The sequence below is a fragment of the Balaenoptera physalus genome (assembly GCF_965194825.1).
Source record: "Balaenoptera physalus genome assembly, chromosome: 15".
Classification (NCBI taxonomy): Eukaryota; Metazoa; Chordata; class Mammalia; order Artiodactyla; family Balaenopteridae; genus Balaenoptera; species Balaenoptera physalus.
This window is the reverse complement of record NC_138894.1, coordinates 33,830,008-33,855,458: the sequence shown is the minus strand read 5'-3', so window position 1 is coordinate 33,855,458 and position 25,451 is coordinate 33,830,008. Positions and strand designations below refer to the sequence as shown.

The 25,451-nt window shown below is 45.5% G+C and overlaps 1 long non-coding RNA gene and 1 pseudogene across 9 annotated transcripts in view; both read left to right on the top strand.

The window, feature by feature from the left end:
* Window positions 1-25,451, top strand: part of LOC309643390 — a 2,123,356-nt gene that overhangs the window by 949,583 nt on the left and 1,148,322 nt on the right. The window lies entirely within an intron of this gene.
* Window positions 16,411-23,445, top strand: LOC309643469 (uncharacterized protein C2orf78 pseudogene; annotated as a pseudogene). Its single transcript has 3 exons — window positions 16,411-16,624; window positions 19,512-20,261; window positions 21,533-23,445. The product of its transcript is annotated as an uncharacterized protein C2orf78 pseudogene (transcript).

Below are 25,451 nucleotides of genomic sequence, written 5' to 3'. Positions count from 1 at the left end.
GAGATACAAAGAGAGCCAAGGATCAGTGACATGAAATGATCACCAGTAAGAATTACAACAGTCACCGCTTACCTCGTAGCATAGGGCACACTGTCCATGATCCTTAAGAAGAGTTAGTAGAAATGCCTTGCCCATCTTGCCCCTGAACCCCTTGAAAGGTACACGACTGCTGTGTTGGTGTTTAGGGGGAGCATCTCACTTACCCGGGACTGACTTCAACCTTGATTCCTCTGTAGTGATGGAGACTTCCCCGCTGATGAAAAATTCCCTGGGATTGCAACCTCCAAGCCAGACCGCTTTCCTATGGAATGACAGAGAACTTCAGAGAACTTGTCAAGATGAAACACCAGTCAGTCTGCGGGAGAAAGGGAAGAAGAGAACGATGGAAATCGTTTCTGGGAAACTATTTTTACATTATGTTTTGTTTGTTCCTGGTAAATAAACTGAAATCTTCTTAACATTCAAACAAAATCTAAACCACTAAATTCAACAACACAGGAGTATAACTTTTGAAAAAAATTTCTTTGGCTGCGCAGCATGTGGGATCTTAGCTCCCCAACCAGGGATTGAACCCACGCCTGCTGCATTGGAAGCGCAGAGTCTTCACCACTGGACCACCAGGGAAGTCCCAGGAATAGAACTTTTAAAGGAGAAGGTATAAACCCCTGGGTTATATGAACTGGAGATTTTTAGTAAGAAGTCAATAGATCTTTTGTTAGGCACATTTTATGTTAGGCTGTCTCCCTGCACAGGACGCAGGCGCCTTGAAAATGGAAATCACATCCCTCTATAGTACGTCCCTCTTCTTTCTGCTTTGCAGTTTGCTGCTCCACTTGTTCAACCCCACCTAGTAATAACCTATACTTCCCTTGTTCCTGTTTTCCCATCTGGAAAACAGACAAAAGGCAACCAAACAACGCAAAGGTCTCAACAAATAAGGGATACCCAAAACCAGAGATGGCCAGAACTTCTGTATCCCTCATGAAACCTAGCCCGGTGTTCAATACTTAGGTATCATTAATACATGCGTGTTGACTGAAACAGTTGAAACGCAATTCTTCCACTTCCCAGTTTAGTTTTAGTCCTCATACAAAACCTGATCATCAAATTCCTTAATGCTAGGAATCACAGTGAAAAATAATTTCTCAACTGACTTCTGTCAGATGAGTGAGAACTAAGGTTAATTCAGTGTATCTGAAGCATAGAAAGTGAGGGCAAACGTGGCACAAGATGGGGCTAGAGAAGCAGAGAGGATTCTAGAGCACGCAGAGTCTTAAAGGCCACCAGTGTGTTTTCTATTCTCAAAACAATGTTTGTGAGCGATGTTTATGAGCAATGTTCCAACTTGCTTTGAAGCTTTCTTGTGTGAAGAATGGATTGGAGGGAAACAAGATATATGGACACTAGTTAGGACCTAATCGCAACAGACAGGCAAGTTCAGTATTAGGATGTTGAGGGAGAGCTGACAGATTCCAAAGAAATTCAGGAGATAAACTGAGGCGGGCTTAATGGGGTATGAGATGGAGGAAAGGAAGGTCTTAGGGAATTAAAGGGTTTACTGCACACATGAGCAGAGTCTCAAAATTAATCATTTGAACGTACAGAGGGGGATCTCCCAAATGACACCGGTTAGGAAGCAACGGTACGCCCTTTAGAATTCCTAGAGACAGCACAAATCAACTGTTTCGATGGAAAATTCGGCGGGACCCTTGATTTCCATGGGAATATAGAGAAAAGAGACACTGATCTGGCTTGCAGGTATTTAGGAAGTTGTTAGCCTGACATCACATACTAGTCTCATGTAAGTAGGCCGTCTGAAGTATGAAGCTTAGGGGAAAAACCTTGAAGAAAACTTAAAAGCTTAAGCCACACCTCTATACTACACCACCTTTCACAGTTTCTTCTCAGATAAGCAGCATCCCCATCAGTGAAGAAACTCACATCTCATAATAGGAACAACAGGCCTAAAAATTAAATGTGTGTCTTTGGAGGTCCCATCTATGCGATAACTTCCTGGTACCAGAGAAGTCCCCAGGAAGATCGATCTTTGCACCCCTGAAAGCTTACCACCAAGGAAAATGACTAGGTCCATAGATTTCCTCCCTCAAACCAGCCTACCTCACACATAAATCACTAGCAACTCAGCCCTTAACTCACATTATCACAGTCACAAGAGTGGTTAGGGAGAAAAGCACTAACCAGGGGAACTAACACAGAGGCAATCCAGGCCAAGCTGGGCTGGTGGCAGATATCTGCTCCTTACGCTCGGGTGCATAATGCGACTCACCACAATGCCTTTTTCACAGACCCTTTTTAAAGTTTCTCCACAAAATCCAACAGCTCAAGTTAGTTCATGACGCTTCAAGGTAAACAATCGTCAAGAGAAAAACATGCAATATGTCTTACAATGTTGGATTCCTTACAAATAGGACAAGGAAATAACCATGTAGACAAAACCAGAGCATTTGAAAACATCTGCGTTCTACAAACATACCAGTGAATGCTATAAATAAGGTAATATGACATAAAACAAAATGAAAACTAGATGTGAGACTGTTCTCTTCAGTGTACAGACTTCATGGCAGTTGCTGCACGATCTAGCTACTTATATCTACAACTCTCTGTTCTGTTAATACAAAATGAGGCCCAAGTGTGTCAACTTGTTTCCCACAGAAACCAAAAAACCTACATGCATCTCTTTTCTCCGGTGCCCTTTCACCTTACCTGCTCCCAGTTCTCCACCAATGTCCTCCTCTTTCTCTAATTATTCTCCTCTTCATTGTGCTTGGCCTTGCACCCAAGCATGCAAGACAGAGAGTCCTAGAGGTCCGAGATTCTAGAGGGGCTGTTTGCAAGGGGGAGGAGATTACGGTAACTGCCACACTGTATATACTTCTGTGCAAAGAAAGAGGGACAGTGTTCAGAATGTCTCTCACATATAAAAAGAGCTGGATGGCAGGATACCTGTGTGGCCCAAGGAACTAGAGCTAGCAAATCATGGGCAAAACAATTGCAACCAAAGGCTGGAAGAGGAAAGGTCTGCAACCAGCTCTGTCTCCTAGCTCTCTGGTATTTGCTGCCAATGGGCAGAGTCTATTTCGTGAAGCATCAAGCACTGAAAAGAAGACTCCTGCTGCTGGAAGTTGACAGGAAGGAACATCCAATGCAAGACCAAGGCTTGTCCTAGAAGCAATGCCCATAATGGAAGAAAAAAAAAAAAAAAGAAAGCGGAAGAGAAATGTTAAGTCGCAAGTCCAACCTGGCCCCCAGCCTAGCCCAGCCCAAGGAAGGTAGGAGTCAAGGAGAAGAAACTAAAAGAGAAGAGCCTTGGACCACAACATTCTCCACAGGGTACACTCAACAAACTTCACCCTGCTCTTTAACCAAGTTACAACTGTAATAGTTCAAACTACATGGCTCTTTCCTTCCTAAGGATACTAGTTAAATAAGATCTATATAGCTCTAAGTATATGATACATAAAATAGAATACTCTGTAGAATATAAGTAACTGTTAGTTAATTATATTAATGAACGTCTGTAAGAAATGTTGCAATGATTTCCCTAATGGAAGAGCCTGGGGGAGGTAAATCTGTCTTCTAGGATTTCCTCCCCAGAGCTCAGAAATTGAGGGGTTGTTTTAGCTCTCCTACGCTCTCTTCACCCAAGCCCGCCCTCCTGTTGGGGATCGGACCTCCCTATTGGCTAGCTCATACCTTTCAACTGCCTGCTTTGTGACATCACTCTCCTACCAAACCTACTACCACTTGGTAGAGGTCTTGGGGTTTCCGTGGAGCCGTTTGGACCAGTAACCAGTGACCTTTGTACTGGACACGTGCGCCGTTCAGCTGCAGCCACTCAGACATCCTCTAGTGTTGTCTCCTCATCCCTTGTACCTGCAGTTGATGTCTCCTCTTCTCTGACCATGTCAGGTAAGAAAAGAAACTTTGGAAAGTTTTGCGTTCGATTTCTTTTGCCCCTAAATTGAGGAGGAGATTCAAAATAGCGTGGAATAATGAGGGAAAGTATTGAACTACAAGTCTGGAGACCTAATTTCAGTTTTGACTTTGACGTTTACTGTCTGTGTGACTTTGGACAAATCACTGACTGCCTCACAAAGCCTGCTGCTTTCCTTATCTGTTACGTTAGGATACCACATTGGGTTGATCACTCTGATCCCCTTCTTTTCCAATATTGAGCCTTAAAGGGTACCCATGTAGAAAATGAAATCAGAGACTTCTCAAAAGAGTGTTTCAACAGAAACATAGAAAAGCCAGGTGACACAGAAAACTAGCGATATATACCAAGATGTTTCATCTCCAATGGTCTCCCTCCACTAGTATTTCGACTAGTTGAAAAGAGAGAATAGGGAGAGAGGATGGAGAGTACTGGGCTATATAGGGAGGCACAGAGTCAAACGTAAGCAAGTTTAGGATTGTTTTCATTAGCACAGGCCAACAGGAACCAAGAGATGGGAAAAAAATATAAGAATGAAGAGGGAAAGCATAGAGGAGCTCTCAAGAAAGAGGCAGTTTGCCATGGAATGTTGATGGGAGCCAAAGATTTTAAATTAAAGCAGAAACAGCACAGAGGGAAATCTGCTCAGAGCAGGGCAAAACAAAGCTGATGGTAGCAAATCCTTACATTAACAGACTAAGAAGGAAAGTAAGGCCAGAACAGGGGATCACCAGGAAGGGCAGCCTATCAGAAAAGTCATACTCCGTTTTCTTTCTTTTATTGCCTCTCTGAATACAGCTGGCACTTGACAGTTTGGAATAGAAACATTTTAGAAGTATGTTTTAGAAATGATGCTTCCTAGAAACCAGAAACCAAAGTGGTTATCTAGGGGGCTGCTTTTCAGTGTTCTATTCTTTCTAATTTTTAAACTAGGTAGACATTTGACCAATTAAACATTTTAAATGATATCTTCTACATTGAATCAGAAGGACTATTTCCTTTGTGTGATATGTAGCTTCTAAGGCAAGGTTGCTTTTCATTTTTACAGTTATTTCCTTCCTAACACAGAGAGCACATTGATCAACAGCCATCGTTCGCTTGTAGATCTTAGCTACCGGAGAAGAAAAAGAAAAAGTCAAGCCCCACATCTCTAATTCCCCATTTAGGGAATTCCCTGGCGGTCCAGCGCTTTAGGACTCGGTGCTTTCACGGCCAGGGCCACGCGGCGCGGCAAGAGAAAAAAAGAAAACACAAACATCCACATTTATCTAAAACAATGTTGTGGAGTCCTTTGGATTTTCTTACATTTGAAAATCTTTTTTAATTGGATTCTAGGGATGATGGTTTTTTGAGGTCTTGGGATGTCGTCTTCTTGGATGTGGAAGATGATTCTAAGTTCTAGGATAAATACAAAAACCTTCTTGATACTTTTTAAGCTTCCTTTCTGCTTATTATATGAGTTATATTCATGGAAAGATATATTTCTCCTAGGCTTAATACCTGTTACTTGCTGGGTAAAAATATGAATGAGCACAATAATGAAACTCTTTTACACTTACTATTTTGCTGTCTGCTTTGTACCGGTTTTCATTGAAATACTTGTCTATATATGTTGTGGCTACCTATACATTCACATTTGTTGCATTCTGTTGCTTGTTGTGCATTTTTTACTGATTTATCGTCTCTGTCTGTATGCATTGGCTAGGAATTCATTCACCTCTATCACCTCCATCGTGTTTTTTGGTTAATAGTATTCACTAAAATAGAGTGGGCAAAATTCACTTTCATAATATTGCATGTATGGTACAGAATGTCATTTGTTAGTAAATTCATTAGGCTTTGATACTTGCCCACATACCCCAGTTTTCATTAATATCTATGGATTTCTTTTTCGTTACGTAACATGTTTTTCATGATTTTTCTTTGTCTTTCTAGAACTTATTGTATCTTCCTCCATATAAATCATACGCAATAGATCAGCTTATTCATCTATTAATTATTACTGCTATTATTATTGGTGGTGGTGTTATAACCACTTTATAGATGAGTAATCTGAAGTAATCAGATAACTTTTCTCTTTCCAAAAGCACTTAAGAAATCCACTTTCGGGTAATCATTTTGAGGTAGGATGAGAAACCAGGCTTGAAGAGGGCAAAAATGACTCTTTCAGTTCACCAGTTGGACTGAGCTATACGTCAACTCTAGGTAATAGCGTGGGAACTGCACAAGCAAAGGGAGACACTGAAGATGACAATGGTAATGGCCGTACTGTTTTCTAATGGACAAAAAAAATGCTTATATTATAAGTTCTATTTCTCCTGCTTTCTGGCACTATCATGCTCAGAGTGGAGTCCTGGCAAGGAAGTCAGGATACTTAGGTTCTGAAACCTGGTAATGACACTAACATAATGAGAGAACTTGAACAAGTCAACCCGACCTCTCTGAGCCTCAGTTTCCTTACTCGTGAAATGAGACTGAAAAAAGAGAAAGTTCTCTAAGGGCCTCCTAGTTCTAAAATGCTTCCAGTCTAGGAAATAGCATAGAAGTCAGTACGAGTGCAGGCTGAAGGGAAAGACAGGGCAGGGAGAAGGTTGCTTCCAGCCTAGAGAACAATGTCTGAACCATACCACTTGGCTCTTCTGCCCATCTGTGCCCAAGATGGGAGCACAGGCAGTTAATACAGAAGAGTGGAAAACTGCTCAGTCCTTACAGCCATCATTAACTGTCTGATTTTGGGTTTCTCAGGAAGGGTCGATAGTAGAGGTGTCCTGAGAGCAAGAACCTTAAGATAATGCTGTTCCTCAAACGTAGTGAGAATTTCTCAACCTCCCTGAGTTTTTCATGACCCTCTTGTTCTTACAGAAAATTTCCAAAATCCATCTCTACTTGGAACTCTAAATTCTCTGCAGCATTCTCTTCCTGTGGTGAGCAATGCAACTTCCCTAACACGAAGTGTCTGCAACTTCTCCAGAGTCTCTGCCCCTGCCGTCAGTTCGGCATCGGCTACCGGTACCTCTTTCCAGACACTCATGGGTAGTGCCTACCTTTACCAACATTCCAGCACGACTATGTTATCTGGAGTTACTGACCACAGCCAGATCTCCACTTCAGCTCCTTCCTATCCAGGTGTTCTTGAGTGGGACATCACAGGAAGCACTGAAAAGAATTCCTCTTCACTCGGAGACTTTACTCTGGCACTCACTGACCGGCACCCAGCTGCTTCCTCCATGTTTATGGCAGCCCAGTATGATAAAACTTCAGACGCCAATAACATGGTCCCTCTATATCCATCACTTTCTGCCAGGCTTGCTCAGGGAGCACCATCTCAGATTCCAAATCAGGGGCATAGCCGCCTGTCACTTCCCTACCAGGAAGGAAGCCAGGTATATTACTATAACCAAGGCACACTGGGGTCTTCACTGTATGGAGAACTTGGCTCCTGCCCGCAATCCTATGGCTCCGCGTCATACACAGGAAGTAGGGCCTCTGCGCAACCAGAAATGGGAATGGGACTGAAGGAGATTCAGCCCACAAATATCCGACCACCAGCTTCCACCTCTGCAATCTGCCACCCTGTGTCTGCTCAACGCATCACAGAAACAAGTTTTCAAGGTGAGTATACAAACGGCAGAGAAAGTTGAAGAATGAGGTCGGCATTCACAAATGGGGTCAAATCGACAGCTGGGAAGGGGTGTAGAGACAGGTAGAATTTAGATCCTGAGCCTTTAGTAACCACTACCTTCGCTCAGTGCCCTCTGTTTTTAGACTCTATGTAAGAACACCTAGGGCTTCCCTGGTGGCGCCGTGGTTAAGAATCCGCCTGCCAATGCAATGCGGGGGACACGGGTTCGAGCCCTGGTCTGGGAAGATCCCACATGCCGTGGAGCAACTAAGCCCATGTGCCACAACGACTGAGCCTGCATTCTAGAGCCCGTGAGCCGCAACTACCGAAGCCCACGCGCCTAGAGCGCATGCTCCGCAACAAGAGAAGCCCGCACAGCGCAACCAAGAGTAGACCCCGCTAGCCGCAACTAGAGAAAGCCCGTGCACAGCAATGAAGACCCTGTGCAGCCAAAAAAATAAATACGTAGAATAAATAAGTTCAAACAATCAATCAATAAATAAACGTCAATTAAAAAAAACAAAAAAACAAAAAGAACACCTAATGCAGGTGGGAAGGTGGCAGGGACACTGTAAAGGTCATCTATGCTACATGTACAAGAACCCCGAGAGCACACCAATAGGTACCACATTTTTCACTGCTGTAGCCGAGCATTCCCCCTGTACTACCACACTGTAGCACTCCCTTCCCTCGTCTACTGCTACAGTCTCTTTGGAAGGTGTCTCAGAACTCTTGTTATGAGAGTGCCAGTTGAAGTGTCCTCACTTCCGTCATTTATACCAGGATTTAAGACCTTGTGGTCCGAGATCCTGTCCAGAGAGCAAGCAGGCTAAGACTCTGTCTTTGTTTCTGTATTTCATCAGAAAGGGCTCTACCCCCTCTCCTAGTTCATGGTGTGAAGTGTTCTTAGCCTCTCGGGAAAGTGGGGAGAATTGAAAGGACTCTATATGAGAATGCTAGGCTTTGTAAAACATTTCAGTTGTTTAAAAAGAAGACTCATTTTGTATTGGACTTACAACAGTCCTATGAGATACAAAGAGAGCCAAGGATCAGTGACATGAAATGATCACCAGTTAAGCATTACAACAGTCACCGCTTACCTCGTAGCATAGGGCACTGTCCATGATCCTTAAGAAGAGTTAGTAGAAATGCCTTGCCCATCTTGCCCCTGAACCCCTTGAAAGGTACACGACTGCTGTGTTGGTGTTTAGGGGGAGCATCTCATTTACCAGGGACTGACTTCTCCCTTGATCCCTTTGTAGTGATGGAGACTTCCCTGGTGATGAAAAATTCCCTGGGATTGCAACCTCCAAGCCAGACGTTTTGTGTGACACAAACTCAAGAACTCCCCAAGTCCTGCAGTAGCAGAAACAGTCACATACTTGAGAGTAACCCACCATCTGAACTTGGGGACATTTCAGTGACAGCTCCAGTCCAGAGTGCCAGGCGTCTCCTGGCCCTGCCTCCAGCTCCAAGCCAGGGACAAACAGAGAGTAAGAACGTGGAGGATATCAAAACCAAGCTGTCAAAGCCTCTGGAGGCCTACCAGATCCCAATAGAAAACCAAGATCCTCCACTACTCCCTTTGGGAATCCCTGATATTCCCCAGCCGCTGGCCTGCACCGATCCCCTCAGCCAAGAGGAGCAGCCTGGTTCTGAAAATGCTGATCTGGGAGAGAACAGCCTGAGTCGTCAGGACCTAGGGACACTTGAAAATGGGACTGAACCTAGCAGTGGTCTTGCAGACATTACTACACTGGCGGAGGATATTCACCTTCCCCAGCTCTTTAATTCTTGGAAAGATCTTGATCGATCCCAAGGTCCCAACGTGATCAAAGCTGAAGACACCAGAGCCATTAAGGTGAATCAGGTGCAGGAAAAGCCAAGTGTCGTAAAGGTTCCCTCTGATCAACCCAGGAAGAACAAACAGAAAGCCTCTGAGCCTATCGGTGGTGCTCCCAAGGCCAAAATCCAGCCAAAGGATCCAGAGTGCCTGTTAGGGGGAGAAGCGGTTATATGCACTGCTGCAGTCAGTGACAGGGCTCCTGCGAACACGGCCAAGCACTCTCAAGGCAAACCTCAGAAAGCTGCATCCGGAAAGATCAGCAAAACTGAGAGCCATGGGCAGGAAAAGACCAAAAGGACCAGAGGAAGAAACAAGGCTGAAGAGAACAAGCAGTCAGGGAACAAAGTCAAGGCAGAAGACAAGCCAGCAATCCCCAACACGAAGCGAAAGGAACACCAAACTGAGCTTCGCCAAGAGAGCTTTCAAAAGCCTCGAACCTCCCTTGGCGTGCGCATGCTGGAGTCTGTGAAGGTTCTTCATGCGCTGGGGAAGAAGAATGAGACGAAAACTGGGCTCTCTTCCTGTCGGCTCTTGGGAAATTCAAGCAACCCCAAAGACCCCCAGCCACCCCCAGCGATCCAGCCACGGCGGCATACCCCACGTGAGGGTAAGAGGCCTGAGAAAACGCAAGTCCAAGCCCAGAAACCAGACAGCAGTGCTGAAACAGAGTGTCCATCTCCATCCCAGTGTGAGCGGCCTCCTCCTGGGAAGGTCAAGTTGATACCTCTGCCTTTTTCTGCCTGGGACAAGCCTCAAGCTCGACCCGCTCCTCGGAGGCCACAGTCTCTGGCCTCACATCGGCCTGCTGTGGCTTACCGTGCCCAGCCTGGTTCTACTGACTCAGCTCAACCTGCTGCAGTCAATTCATCCCAGCCAGCTCCTGCCTCTTTGCCAGGTCCCGCCAAACCAGCTCAGCCAACTGTGGCCAACCCAACCCAACCGGCTTGGACCAACCATACCCAGCCTCGTGTCCCTCAGCCTGCTGCTCCTAGGCCTGCACCCTACAAAACTTCATCTGGCGCTTCTCTCCAGCGCGAGCCTGTTCCCCCTGCTGTGACTAAGCGCCAGTCCCCACCCAAGCTCCAAACCCAACTTCTACTCCAAGACTTCAGCAAGCAACGAGTTCCATGGAGGGAACCCAACGTGCCTGAGCCAGTCATGTCAAAGCCCATCGAACAAGAGCAGAGGCCAGAGCGAGAGGCCATGAAGAGGCGGGCTCAACAACAACGGGAGAATGCTGCCAGATACACCTCTTCGGGGAAGCTGCAATTTTTCACCCAGAGGGACAAAGAAATGGAAATTGCTGACTACTACGGATACGTCAGGTGACAGCTGCTAGGATTCTTGCTGCCACCTTGGCTACCAGCGGTTCTTCCATACATAGGTAAGATAGGTATAGAACCGAATAAGTAAATGGAATAGAATTAATAGATGAGTAATAAACCTTTCGAATTCTGAGATGCTGCTAACTGGGGCGTGAGAAAGGAAGGCCTGAAAGTTGGATGGGAGAATGAAGGAAAGGGGTAAAAACTGAGGAAAGAGGAAGGAACTTGGCCCAGGGCTAGGAAGGCCAAAAGAGACGTATGGATTTAGGAAAGGAAGCAGGAGTGAGGATGAAATGGCAGAAGTAAAAAGCAGGGTCAGGGGTCTGGGTTGAAAGAACACAATTGGAGTAGAGTTGAAGGTGACAGGAGATGAGTCTAGGTTTACTAGGAGAAATAGAAACAAAGTCTCTCGGGGAGGTTGGCCTTAAGTCTCACAACCACCAGATAGGTATTTCAGAAAACAAGAGGTTCACGACACATCTCTGAAAGGTTTGAGTTGCCTTATTCAGGTGTGATTATAGTGGGGGAATAGGCAAATCTACCAGAGAAGTGGCTAGGGCTCAGAGTCCTCCTAGGGGCAGCTGACGACAGGGCCAGAGCCAAGGGAACTGCTGTATCAGGAGGCCCACGAACAAATCAGGGGCATAGCCGCCTGTCACTTCCCTACCAGGAAGGAAGCCAGGTATATTACTATAACCAAGGCACACTGGGGTCTTCACTGTATGGAGAACTTGGCTCCTGCCCGCAATCCTATGGCTCCGCGTCATACACAGGAAGTAGGGCCTCTGCGCAACCAGAAATGGGAATGGGACTGAAGGAGATTCAGCCCACAAATATCCGACCACCAGCTTCCACCTCTGCAATCTGCCACCCTGTGTCTGCTCAACGCATCACAGAAACAAGTTTTCAAGGTGAGTATACAAACGGCAGAGAAAGTTGAAGAATGAGGTCGGCATTCACAAACGGGGTCAAATCGACAGCTGGGAAGGGGTGTAGAGCCAGGTAGAATTTAGATCCTGAGCCTTTAATAACCACTACCTTCTCTCAGTGCTCTCTGTTTTTAGACTCTATATAAGAACAGCTAGGGCTTCCCTGGTGGCGCCTGCCAATGCAGGGGACACGGCTTCGAGCCCCGGTCTGCGAAGATCCCACATGCCGTGCAGCAACTAAGCGCATGTGCCACAACGACTGAGCCAGCATTCCAGAGCCCGTGAGCCGCAACTACCGAAGCCCACGCGCCTACAGCCCATGCTCCGCAACAAGAGAGGCCACCGCGATGAGAAGCCCGCACACCGCAACCAAGAGTAGACCCCGCTAGCCGCAACTAGAGAAAGCCCGTGCACACCAATGAGGACCCAGTGCAGCCAAAAAAATAAATACGTAGAATAAATAAGTTCAATCAATCAATCAATCAATAAACGTAAATTAAAAAAAAAAAACAAACAAAAAAACAGAACACCTAATGCAGGTGGGAAGGTGGGAGGGACACTGTAAAGGTCATCTATGCTACATGTACAAGAACCCCAAGAGCACACCAATAGGTACCACATTTTTCACTGCTGTAGCCGAGCATTCCCCCTGTACTACCACACTGTAGCACTCCCTTCCCTCGTCTACTGCTACAGTCTCTTTGGAAGGTGTTTCAGAACTCTTGTTATGAGAGTGCCAGTTGAACTGTCCTCACTTCCGTCATTTATACCAGGATTTAAGACCTTGTGGTCCGAGATCCTGTCCAGAGAGCAAGCAGGCTAAGACTCTGTCTTTGTTTCTATATTTCATCAGAAAGGGCTCTACCCCCTCTCCTAGTTCATGGTGTGAAGTGTTCTTAGCCTCTCGGGAAAGTGGGGAGAATTCAAAGGACTCTCTATGAGAATGCTAGGCTTTGTAAAACATTTCAGTTTTTTAAAAAGAAGACTCATTTTGTATTGGACTTACAACAGTCCTATGAGATACAAAGAGAGCCAAGGATCAGTGACATGAAATGATCACCAGTAAGAATTACAACAGTCACCGCTTACCTCGTAGCATAGGGCACACTGTCCATGATCCTTAAGAAGAGTTAGTAGAAATGCCTTGCCCATCTTGCCCCTGAACCCCTTGAAAGGTACACGACTGCTGTGTTGGTGTTTAGGGGGAGCATCTCACTTACCCGGGACTGACTTCTCCCTTGATTCCTCTGTAGTGATGGAGACTTCCCCGCTGATGAAAAATTCCCTGGGATTGCAACCTCCAAGCCAGACCGCTTTCCTATGGAATGACAGAGAACTTCAGAGAACTTGTCAAGATGAAACACCAGTCAGTCTGCGGGAGAAAGGGAAGAAGAGAACGATGGAAATCGTTTCTGGGAAACTATTTTTACATTATGTTTTGTTTGTTCCTGGTAAATAAACTGAAATCTTCTTAACATTCAAACAAAATCTAAACCACTAAATTCAACAACACAGGAGTATAACTTTTGAAAAAAATTTCTTTGGCTGCGCAGCATGTGGGATCTTAGCTCCCCAACCAGGGATTGAACCCACGCCTGCTGCATTGGAAGCGCAGAGTCTTCACCACTGGACCACCAGGGAAGTCCCAGGAATAGAACTTTTAAAGGAGAAGGTATAAACCCCTGGGTTATATGAACTGGAGATTTTTAGTAAGAAGTCAATAGATCTTTTGTTAGGCACATTTTATGTTAGGCTGTCTCCCTGCACAGGACGCAGGCGCCTTGAAAATGGAAATCACATCCCTCTATAGTACGTCCCTCTTCTTTCTGCTTTGCAGTTTGCTGCTCCACTTGTTCAACCCCACCTAGTAATAACCTATACTTCCCTTGTTCCTGTTTTCCCATCTGGAAAACAGACAAAAGGCAACCAAACAACGCAAAGGTCTCAACAAATAAGGGATACCCAAAACCAGAGATGGCCAGAACTTCTGTATCCCTCATGAAACCTAGCCCGGTGTTCAATACTTAGGTATCATTAATACATGCGTGTTGACTGAAACAGTTGAAACGCAATTCTTCCACTTCCCAGTTTAGTTTTAGTCCTCATACAAAACCTGATCATCAAATTCCTTAATGCTAGGAATCACAGTGAAAAATAATTTCTCAACTGACTTCTGTCAGATGAGTGAGAACTAAGGTTAATTCAGTGTATCTGAAGCATAGAAAGTGAGGGCAAACGTGGCACAAGATGGGGCTAGAGAAGCAGAGAGGATTCTAGAGCACGCAGAGTCTTAAAGGCCACCAGTGTGTTTTCTATTCTCAAAACAATGCTTGTGAGCGATGTTTATGAGCAATGTTCCAACTTGCTTTGAAGGTTTCTTGTGTGAAGAATGGATTGGAGGGAAACAAGATATATGGACACTAGTTAGGACCTAATCGCAACAGACAGGCAAGTTCAGTATTAGGATGTTGAGGGAGAGCTGACAGATTCCAAAGAAATTCAGGAGATAAACTGAGGCGGGCTTAATGGGGTATGAGATGGAGGAAAGGAAGGTCTTAGGGAATTAAAGGGTTTACTGCACACATGAGCAGAGTCTCAAAATTAATCATTTGAACGTACAGAGGGGGATCTCCCAAATGACACCGGTTAGGAAGCAACGGTACGCCCTTTAGAATTCCTAGAGACAGCACAAATCAACTGTTTCGATGGAAAATTCGGCGGGACCCTTGATTTCCATGGGAATATAGAGAAAAGAGACACTGATCTGGCTTGCAGGTATTTAGGAAGTTGTTAGCCTGACATCACATACTAGTCTCATGTAAGTAGGCCGTCTGAAGGATGAAGCTTAGGGGAAAAACCTTGAAGAAAACTTAAAAGCTTAAGCCACACCTCTATACTACACCACCTTTCACAGTTTCTTCTCAGATAAGCAGCATCCCCATCAGTGAAGAAACTCACATCTCATAATAGGAACAACAGGCCTAAAAATTAAATGTGTGTCTTTGGAGGTCCCATCTATGCGATATCTTCCTGGTACCAGAGAAGTCCCCAGGAAGATCGATCTTTGCACCCCTGAAAGCTTACCACCAAGGAAAATGACTAGGTCCATAGATTTCCTCCCTCAAACCAGCCTACCTCACACATAAATCACTAGCAACTCAGCCCTTAACTCACATTATCACAGTCACAAGAGTGGTTAGGGAGAAAAGCACTAACCAGGGGAACTAACACAGAGGCAATCCAGGCCAAGCTGGGCTGGTGGCAGATATCTGCTCCTTACGCTCGGGTGCATAATGCGACTCACCACAATGCCTTTTTCACAGACCCTTTTTAAAGTTTCTCCACAAAATCCAACAGCTCAAGTTAGCTCATGACGCTTCAAGGTAAACAATCGTCAAGAGAAAAACATGCAATATGTCTTACAATGTTGGATTCCTTACAAATAGGACAAGGAAATAACCATGTAGACAAAACCAGAGCATTTGAAAACATCTGCGTTCTACAAACATACCAGTGAATGCTATAAATAAGGTAATATGACATAAAACAAAATGAAAACTAGATGTGAGACTGTTCTCTTCAGTGTACAGACTTCATGGCAGTTGCTGCACGATCTAGCTACTTATATCTACAACTCTCTGTTCTGTTAATACAAAATGAGGCCCAAGTGTGTCAACTTGTTTCCCACAGAAACCAAAAAACCTACATGCATCTCTTTTCTCCGGTGCCCTTTCACCTTACCTGCTCCCAGTTCTCCACCAATGTCCTCCTCTTTCTCTAATTATTCTCCTCTTCATTGTGCTTGGCCTTGCACCCAAGCATGCAAGACAGAGAGTCCTAGAGGTCCGAGATTCTAGAGGGGCTGTTTGCAAGGGGGAGGAGATTACGGTAACTGCCACACTGTATATACTTCTGTGCAAAGAAAGAGGGACAGTGTTCAGAATGTCTCTCACATATAAAAAGAGCTGGATGGCAGGATACCTGTGTGGCCCAAGGAACTAGAGCTAGCAAATCATGGGCAAAACAATTGCAACCAAAGGCTGGAAGAGGAAAGGTCTGCAACCAGCTCTGTCTCCTGGCTCTCTGGTATTTGCTGCCAATGGGCAGAGTCTATTTCGTGAAGCATCAAGCACTGAAAAGAAGACTCCTGCTGCTGGAAGTTGACAGGAAGGAACATCCAATGCAAGACCAAGGCTTGTCCTAGAAGCAATGCCCATAATGGAAGAAAAAAAAAAAAAAAGAAAGCGGAAGAGAAATGTTAAGTCGCAAGTCCAACCTGGCCCCCAGCCTAGCCCAGCCCAAGGAAGGTAGGAGTCAAGGAGAAGAAACTAAAAGAGAAGAGCCTTGGACCACAACATTCTCCACAGGGTACACTCAACAAACTTCACCCTGCTCTTTAACCAAGTTACAACTGTAATAGTTCAAACTACATGGCTCTTTCCTTCCTAAGGATACTAGTTAAATAAGATCTATATAGCTCTAAGTATATGATACATAAAATAGAATACTCTGTAGAATATAAGTAACTGTTAGTTAATTATATTAATGAACGTCTGTAAGAAATGTTGCAATGATTTCCCTAATGGAAGAGCCTGGGGGAGGTAAATCTGTCTTCTAGGATTTCCTCCCCAGAGCTCAGAAATTGAGGGGTTGTTTTAGCTCTCCTACGCTCTCTTCACCCAAGCCCGCCCTCCTGTTGGGGATCGGACCTCCCTATTGGCTAGCTCATACCTTTCAACTGCCTGCTTTGTGACATCACTCTCCTACCAAACCTACTACCACTTGGTAGAGGTCTTGGGGTTTCCGTGGAGCCGTTTGGACCAGTAACCAGTGACCTTTGTACTGGACACGTGCGCCGTTCAGCTGCAGCCACTCAGACATCCTCTAGTGTTGTCTCCTCATCCCTTGTACCTGCAGTTGATGTCTCCTCTTCTCTGACCATGTCAGGTAAGAAAAGAAACTTTGGAAAGTTTTGCGTTCGATTTCTTTTGCCCCTAAATTGAGGAGGAGATTCAAAATAGCGTGGAATAATGAGGGAAAGTATTGAACTACAAGTCTGGAGACCTAATTTCAGTTTTGACTTTGACGTTTACTGTCTGTGTGACTTTGGACAAATCACTGACTGCCTCACAAAGCCTGCTGCTTTCCTTATCTGTTACGTTAGGATACCACATTGGGTTGATCACTCTGATCCCCTTCTTTTCCAATATTGAGCCTTAAAGGGTACCCATGTAGAAAATGAAATCAGAGACTTCTCAAAAGAGTGTTTCAACAGAAACATAGAAAAGCCAGGTGACACAGAAAACTAGCGATATATACCAAGATGTTTCATCTCCAATGGTCTCCCTCCACTAGTATTTCGACTAGTTGAAAAGAGAGAATAGGGAGAGAGGATGGAGAGTACTGGGCTATATAGGGAGGCACAGAGTCAAACGTAAGCAAGTTTAGGATTGTTTTCATTAGCACAGGCCAACAGGAACCAAGAGATGGGAAAAAAATATAAGAATGAAGAGGGAAAGCATAGAGGAGCTCTCAAGAAAGAGGCAGTTTGCCATGGAATGTTGATGGGAGCCAAAGATTTTAAATTAAAGCAGAAACAGCACAGAGGGAAATCTGCTCAGAGCAGGGCAAAACAAAGCTGATGGTAGCAAATCCTTACATTAACAGACTAAGAAGGAAAGTAAGGCCAGAACAGGGGATCACCAGGAAGGGCAGCCTATCAGAAAAGTCATACTCCGTTTTCTTTCTTTTATTGCCTCTCTGAATACAGCTGGCACTTGACAGTTTGGAATAGAAACATTTTAGAAGTATGTTTTAGAAATGATGCTTCCTAGAAACCAGAAACCAAAGTGGTTATCTAGGGGGCTGCTTTTCAGTGTTCTATTCTTTCTAATTTTTAAACTAGGTAGACATTTGACCAATTAAACATTTTAAATGATATCTTCTACATTGAATCAGAAGGACTATTTCCTTTGTGTGATATGTAGCTTCTAAGGCAAGGTTGCTTTTCAATTTTTACAGTTATTTCCTTCCTAACACAGAGAGCACATTGATCAACAGCCATCGTTCGCTTGTAGATCTTAGCTACCGGAGAAGAAAAAGAAAAAGTCAAGCCCCACATCTCTAATTCCCCATTTAGGGAATTCCCTGGCGGTCCAGCGCTTAGGACTCGGTGCTTTCACGGCCAGGGCCACGCGGCGCGGCAAAAGAAAAAAAGAAAACACAAACATCCACATTTATCTAAAACAATGTTGTGGAGTCCTTTGGATTTTCTTACATTTGAAAATCTTTTTTAATTGGATTCTAGGGATGATGGTTTTTTGAGGTCTTGGGATGTCATCTTCTTGGATGTGGAAGATGATTCTAAGTTCTAGGATAAATACAAAAACCTTCTTGATACTTTTTAAGCTTCCTTTCTGCTTATTATATGAGTTATATTCATGGAAAGATATATTTCTCCTAGGCTTAATACCTGTTACTTGCTGGGTAAAAATATGAATGAGCACAATAATGAAACTCTTTTACACTTACTATTTTGCTGTCTGCTTTGTACCGGTTTTCATTGAAATACTTGTCTATATATGTTGTGGCTACCTATACATTCACATTTGTTGCATTCTGTTGCTTGTTATGCATTTTTTACTGATTTATCGTCTCTGTCTGTATGCATTGGCTAGGAATTCATTCACCTCTATCACCTCCATCGTGTTTTTTGGTTAATAGTATTCACTAAAATAGAGTGGGCAAAATTCACTTTCATAATATTGCATGTATGGTACAGAATGTCATTTGTTAGTAAATTCATTAGGCTTTGATACTTGCCCACATACCCCAGTTTTCATTAATATCTATGGATTTCTTTTTCGTTACGTAACATGTTTTTCATGATTTTTCTTTGTCTTTCTAGAACTTATTGTATCTTCCTCCATATAAATCATACGCAATAGATCAGCTTATTCATCTATTAATTATTACTGCTATTATTATTGGTGGTGGTGTTATAACCACTTTATAGATGAGTAATCTGAAGTAATCAGATAACTTTTCTCTTTCCAAAAGCACTTAAGAAATCCACTTTCGGGTAATCATTTTGAGGTAGGATGAGAAACCAGGCTTGAAGAGGGCAAAAATGACTCTTTCAGTTCACCAGTTGGACTGAGCTATACGTCAACTCTAGGTAATAGCGTGGGAACTGCACAAGCAAAGGGAGACACTGAAGATGACAATGGTAATGGCCGTACTGTTTTCTAATGGACAAAAAAAATGCTTATATTATAAGTTCTATTTCTCCTGCTTTCTGGCACTATCATGCTCAGAGTGGAGTCCTGGCAAGGAAGTCAGGATACTTAGGTTCTGAAACCTGGTAATGACACTAACATAATGAGAGAACCTGAACAAGTCAACCCGACCTCTCTGAGCCTCAGTTTCCTTACTCGTGAAATGAGACTGAAAAAAGAGAAAGTTCTCTAAGGGCCTCCTAGTTCTAAAATGCTTCCAGTCTAGGAAATAGCATAGAAGTCAATACGAGTGCAGGCTGAAGGGAAAGACAGGGCAGGGAGAAGGTTGCTTCCAGCCTAGAGAACAATGTCTGAACCATACCACTTGGCTCTTCTGCCCATCTGTGCCCAAGATGGGAGCACAGGCAGTTAATACAGAAGAGTGGAAAACTGCTCAGTCCTTACAGCCATCATTAACTGTCTGATTTTGGGTTTCTCAGGAAGGGTCGATAGTAGAGGTGTCCTGAGAGCAAGAACCTTAAGATAATGCTGTTCCTCAAACGTAGTGAGAATTTCTCAACCTCCCTGAGTTTTTCATGACCCTCTTGTTCTTACAGAAAATTTCCAAAATCCATCTCTACTTGGAACTCTAAATTCTCTGCAGCATTCTCTCCCTGTGGTGAGCAATGCAACTTCCCTAACACGAAGTGTCTGCAACTTCTCCAGAGTCTCTGCCCCTGCCGTCAGTTCGGCATCGGCTACCGGTACCTCTTTCCAGACACTCATGGGTAGTGCCTACCTTTACCAACATTCCAGCACGACTATGTTATCTGGAGTTACTGACCACAGCCAGATCTCCACTTCAGCTCCTTCCTATCCAGGTGTTCTTGAGTGGGACATCACAGGAAGCACTGAAAAGAATTCCTCTTCACTCGGAGACTTTACTCTGGCACTCACTGACCGGCACCCAGCTGCTTCCTCCATGTTTATGGCAGCCCAGTATGATAAAACTTCAGACGCCAATAACATGGTCCCTCTATATCCATCACTTTTTGCCAGGCTTGCTCAGGGAGCACCATCTCAGATTCCAAATCAGGGGCATAGCCGCCTGTCACTTCCCTACCAGGAAGGAAGCCAGGTATATTACTATAACCAAGGCACACTGGGGTCTTCACTGTATGGAGAACTTGGCTCCTGCCTGCAATCCTATGGCTCCGCGTCATACACAGGAAGTAGGGCCTCTGCGCAACCAGAAATGGGAATGGGACTGAAGGAGATTCAGCCCACAAATATCCGACCACCAGCTTCCACCTCTGCAATCTGCCACCCTGTGTCTGCTCAACGCATCACAGAAACAAGTTTTCAAGGTGAGTATACAAACGGCAGAGAAAGTTGAAGAATGAGGTCGGCATTCACAAATGGGGTCAAATCGACAGCTGGGAAGGGGTGTAGAGACAGGTAGAATTTAGATCCTGAGCCTTTAGTAACCACTACCTTCGCTCAGTGCCCTCTGTTTTTAGACTCTATGTAAGAACACCTAGGGCTTCCCTGGTGGCGCCGTGGTTAAGAATCCGCCTGCCAATGCAATGCGGGGGACACGGGTTCGAGCCCTGGTCTGGGAAGATCCCACATGCCGTGGAGCAACTAAGCCCATGTGCCACAACGACTGAGCCTGCATTCTAGAGCCCGTGAGCCGCAACTACCGAAGCCCACGCGCCTAGAGCGCATGCTCCGCAACAAGAGAAGCCCGCACACCGCAACCAAGAGTAGACCCCGCTAGCCGCAACTAGAGAAAGCCCGTGCACAGCAATGAAGACCCTGTGCAGCCAAAAAAATAAATACGTAGAATAAATAAGTTCAAACAATCAATCAATAAATAAACGTAAATTAAAAAAACAAAAAAACAAAAAGAACACCTAATGCAGGTGGGAAGGTGGCAGGGACACTGTAAAGGTCATCTATGCTACATGTACAAGAACCCCGAGAGCACACCAATAGGTACCACATTTTTCACTGCTGTAGCCGAGCATTCCCCCTGTACTACCACACTGTAGCACTCCCTTCCCTCGTCTACTGCTACAGTCTCTTTGGAAGGTGTCTCAGAACTCTTGTTATGAGAGTGCCAGTTGAAGTGTCCTCACTTCCGTCATTTATACCAGGATTTAAGACCTTGTGGTCCGAGATCCTGTCCAGAGAGCAAGCAGGCTAAGACTCTGTCTTTGTTTCTGTATTTCATCAGAAAGGGCTCTACCCCCTCTCCTAGTTCATGGTGTGAAGTGTTCTTAGCCTCTCGGGAAAGTGGGGAGAATTGAAAGGACTCTATATGAGAATGCTAGGCTTTGTAAAACATTTCAGTTGTTTAAAAAGAAGACTCATTTTGTATTGGACTTACAACAGTCCTATGAGATACAAAGAGAGCCAAGGATCAGTGACATGAAATGATCACCAGTTAAGCATTACAACAGTCACCGCTTACCTCGTAGCATAGGGCACTGTCCATGATCCTTAAGAAGAGTTAGTAGAAATGCCTTGCCCATCTTGCCCCTGAACCCCTTGAAAGGTACACGACTGCTGTGTTGGTGTTTAGGGGGAGCATCTCATTTACCAGGGAGTGACTTCTCCCTTGATCCCTTTGTAGTGATGGAGACTTCCCTGGTGATGAAAAATTCCCTGGGATTGCAACCTCCAAGCCAGACGTTTTGTGTGACACAAACTCAAGAACTCCCCAAGTCCTGCAGTAGCAGAAACAGTCACATACTTGAGAGTAACCCACCATCTGAACTTGGGGACATTTCAGTGACAGCTCCAGTCCAGAGTGCCAGGCGTCTCCTGGCCCTGCCTCCAGCTCCAAGCCAGGGACAAACAGAGAGTAAGAACGTGGAGGATATCAAAACCAAGCTGTCAAAGCCTCTGGAGGCCTACCAGATCCCAATAGAAAACCAAGATCCTCCACTACTCCCTTTAGGAATCCCTGATATTCCCCAGCCGCTGGCCTGCACCGATCCCCTCAGCCAAGAGGAGCAGCCTGGTTCTGAAAATGCTGATCTGGGAGAGAACAGCCTGAGTCGTCAGGACCTAGGGACACTTGAAAATGGGACTGAACCTAGCAGTGGTCTTGCAGACATTACTACACTGGCGGAGGATATTCACCTTCCCCAGCTCTTTAATTCTTGGAAAGATCTTGATCGATCCCAAGGTCCCAACGTGATCAAAGCTGAAGACACCAGAGCCATTAAGGTGAATCAGGTGCAGGAAAAGCCAAGTGTCGTAAAGGTTCCCTCTGATCAACCCAGGAAGAACAAACAGAAAGCCTCTGAGCCTATCGGTGGTGCTCCCAAGGCCAAAATCCAGCCAAAGGATCCAGAGTGCCTGTTAGGGGGAGAAGCGGTTATATGCACTGCTGCAGTCAGTGACAGGGCTCCTGCGAACACGGCCAAGCACTCTCAAGGCAAACCTCAGAAAGCTGCATCCGGAAAGATCAGCAAAACTGAGAGCCATGGGCAGGAAAAGACCAAAAGGACCAGAGGAAGAAACAAGGCTGAAGAGAACAAGCAGTCAGGGAACAAAGTCAAGGCAGAAGACAAGCCAGCAATCCCCAACACGAAGCGAAAGGAACACCAAACTGAGCTTCGCCAAGAGAGCTTTCAAAAGCCTCGAACCTCCCTTGGCGTGCGCATGCTGGAGTCTGTGAAGGTTCTTCATGCGCTGGGGAAGAAGAATGAGACGAAAACTGGGCTCTCTTCCTGTCGGCTCTTGGGAAATTCAAGCAACCCCAAAGACCCCCAGCCACCCCCAGCGATCCAGCCACGGCGGCATACCCCACGTGAGGGTAAGAGGCCTGAGAAAACGCAAGTCCAAGCCCAGAAACCAGACAGCAGTGCTGAAACAGAGTGTCCATCTCCATCCCAGTGTGAGCGGCCTCCTCCTGGGAAGGTCAAGTTGATACCTCTGCCTTTTTCTGCCTGGGACAAGCCTCAAGCTCGACCCGCTCCTCGGAGGCCACAGTCTCTGGCCTCACATCGGCCTGCTGTGGCTTACCGTGCCCAGCCTGGTTCTACTGACTCAGCTCAACCTGCTGCAGTCAATTCATCCCAGCCAGCTCCTGCCTCTTTGCCAGGTCCCGCCAAACCAGCTCAGCCAACTGTGGCCAACCCAACCCAACCGGCTTGGACCAACCATACCCAGCCTCGTGTCCCTCAGCCTGCTGCTCCTAGGCCTGCACCCTACAAAACTTCATCTGGCGCTTCTCTCCAGCGCGAGCCTGTTCCCCCTGCTGTGACTAAGCGCCAGTCCCCACCCAAGCTCCAAACCCAACTTCTACTCCAAGACTTCAGCAAGCAACGAGTTCCATGGAGGGAACCCAACGTGCCTGAGCCAGTCATGTCAAAGCCCATCGAACAAGAGCAGAGGCCAGAGCGAGAGGCCATGAAGAGGCGGGCTCAACAACAACGGGAGAATGCTGCCAGATACACCTCTTCGGGGAAGCTGCAATTTTTCACCCAGAGGGACAAAGAAATGGAAATTGCTGACTACTACGGATACGTCAGGTGACAGCTGCTAGGATTCTTGCTGCCACCTTGGCTACCAGCGGTTCTTCCATACATAGGTAAGATAGGTATAGAACCGAATAAGTAAATGGAATAGAATTAATAGATGAGTAATAAACCTTTCGAATTTTGAGATGCTGCTAACTGGGGCGTGAGAAAGGAAGGCCTGAAAGTTGGATGGGAGAATGAAGGAAAGGGGTAAAAACTGAGGAAAGAGGAAGGAACTTGGCCCAGGGCTAGGAAGGCCAAAAGAGACGTATGGATTTAGGAAAGGAAGCAGGAGTGAGGATGAAATGGCAGAAGTAAAAAGCAGGGTCAGGGGTCTGGGTTGAAAGAACACAATTGGAGTAGAGTTGAAGGTGACAGGAGATGAGTCTAGGTTTACTAGGAGAAATAGAAACAAAGTCTCTCGGGGAGGTTGGCCTTAAGTCTCACAACCACCAGATAGGTATTTCAGAAAACAAGAGGTTCACGACACATCTCTGAAAGGTTTGAGTTGCCTTATTCAGGTGTGATTATAGTGGGGGAATAGGCAAATCTACCAGAGAAGTGGCTAGGGCTCAGAGTCCTCCTAGGGGCAGCTGACGACAGGGCCAGAGCCAAGGGAACTGCTGCATCAGGAGGCCCACGAACAAATCAGGGGCATAGCCGCCTGTCACTTCCCTACCAGGAAGGAAGCCAGGTATATTACTATAACCAAGGCACACTGGGGTCTTCACTGTATGGAGAACTTGGCTCCTGCCCGCAATCCTATGGCTCCGCGTCATACACAGGAAGTAGGGCCTCTGCGCAACCAGAAATGGGAATGGGACTGAAGGAGATTCAGCCCACAAATATCCGACCACCAGCTTCCACCTCTGCAATCTGCCACCCTGTGTCTGCTCAACGCATCACAGAAACAAGTTTTCAAGGTGAGTATACAAACGGCAGAGAAAGTTGAAGAATGAGGTCGGCATTCACAAACGGGGTCAAATCGACAGCTGGGAAGGGGTGTAGAGACAGGTAGAATTTAGATCCTGAGCCTTTAATAACCACTACCTTCTCTCAGTGCTCTCTGTTTTTAGACTCTATATAAGAACAGCTAGGGCTTCCCTGGTGGCGCCTGCCAATGCAGGGGACACGGCTTCGAGCCCCGGTCTGCGAAGATCCCACATGCCGTGCAGCAACTAAGCGCATGTGCCACAACGACTGAGCCTGCATTCCAGAGCCCGTGAGCCGCAACTACCGAAGCCCACGCGCCTACAGCCCATGCTCCGCAACAAGAGAGGCCACCGCGATGAGAAGCCCGCACACCGCAACCAAGAGTAGACCCCGCTAGCCGCAACTAGAGAAAGCCCGTGCACACCAATGAGGACCCAGTGCAGCCAAAAAAATAAATACGTAGAATAAATAAGTTCAATCAATCAATCAATCAATCAATAAACGTAAATTAAAAAAAAAAAACAAACAAAAAAACAGAACACCTAATGCAGGTGGGAAGGTGGGAGGGACACTGTAAAGGTCATCTATGCTACATGTACAAGAACCCCGAGAGCACACCAATAGGTACCACATTTTTCACTGCTGTAGCCGAGCATTCCCCCTGTACTACCACACTGTAGCACTCCCTTCCCTCGTCTACTGCTACAGTCTCTTTGGAAGGTGTTTCAGAACTCTTGTTATGAGAGTGCCAGTTGAACTGTCCTCACTTCCGTCATTTATACCAGGATTTAAGACCTTGTGGTCCGAGATCCTGTCCAGAGAGCAAGCAGGCTAAGACTCTGTCTTTGTTTCTATATTTCATCAGAAAGGGCTCTATCCCCTCTCCTAGTTCATGGTGTGAAGTGTTCTTAGCCTCTCGGGAAAGTGGGGAGAATTCAAAGGACTCTCTATGAGAATGCTAGGCTTTGTAAAACATTTCAGTTTTTTAAAAAGAAGACTCATTTTGTATTGGACTTACAACAGTCCTATGAGATACAAAGAGAGCCAAGGATCAGTGACATGAAATGATCACCAGTAAGAATTACAACA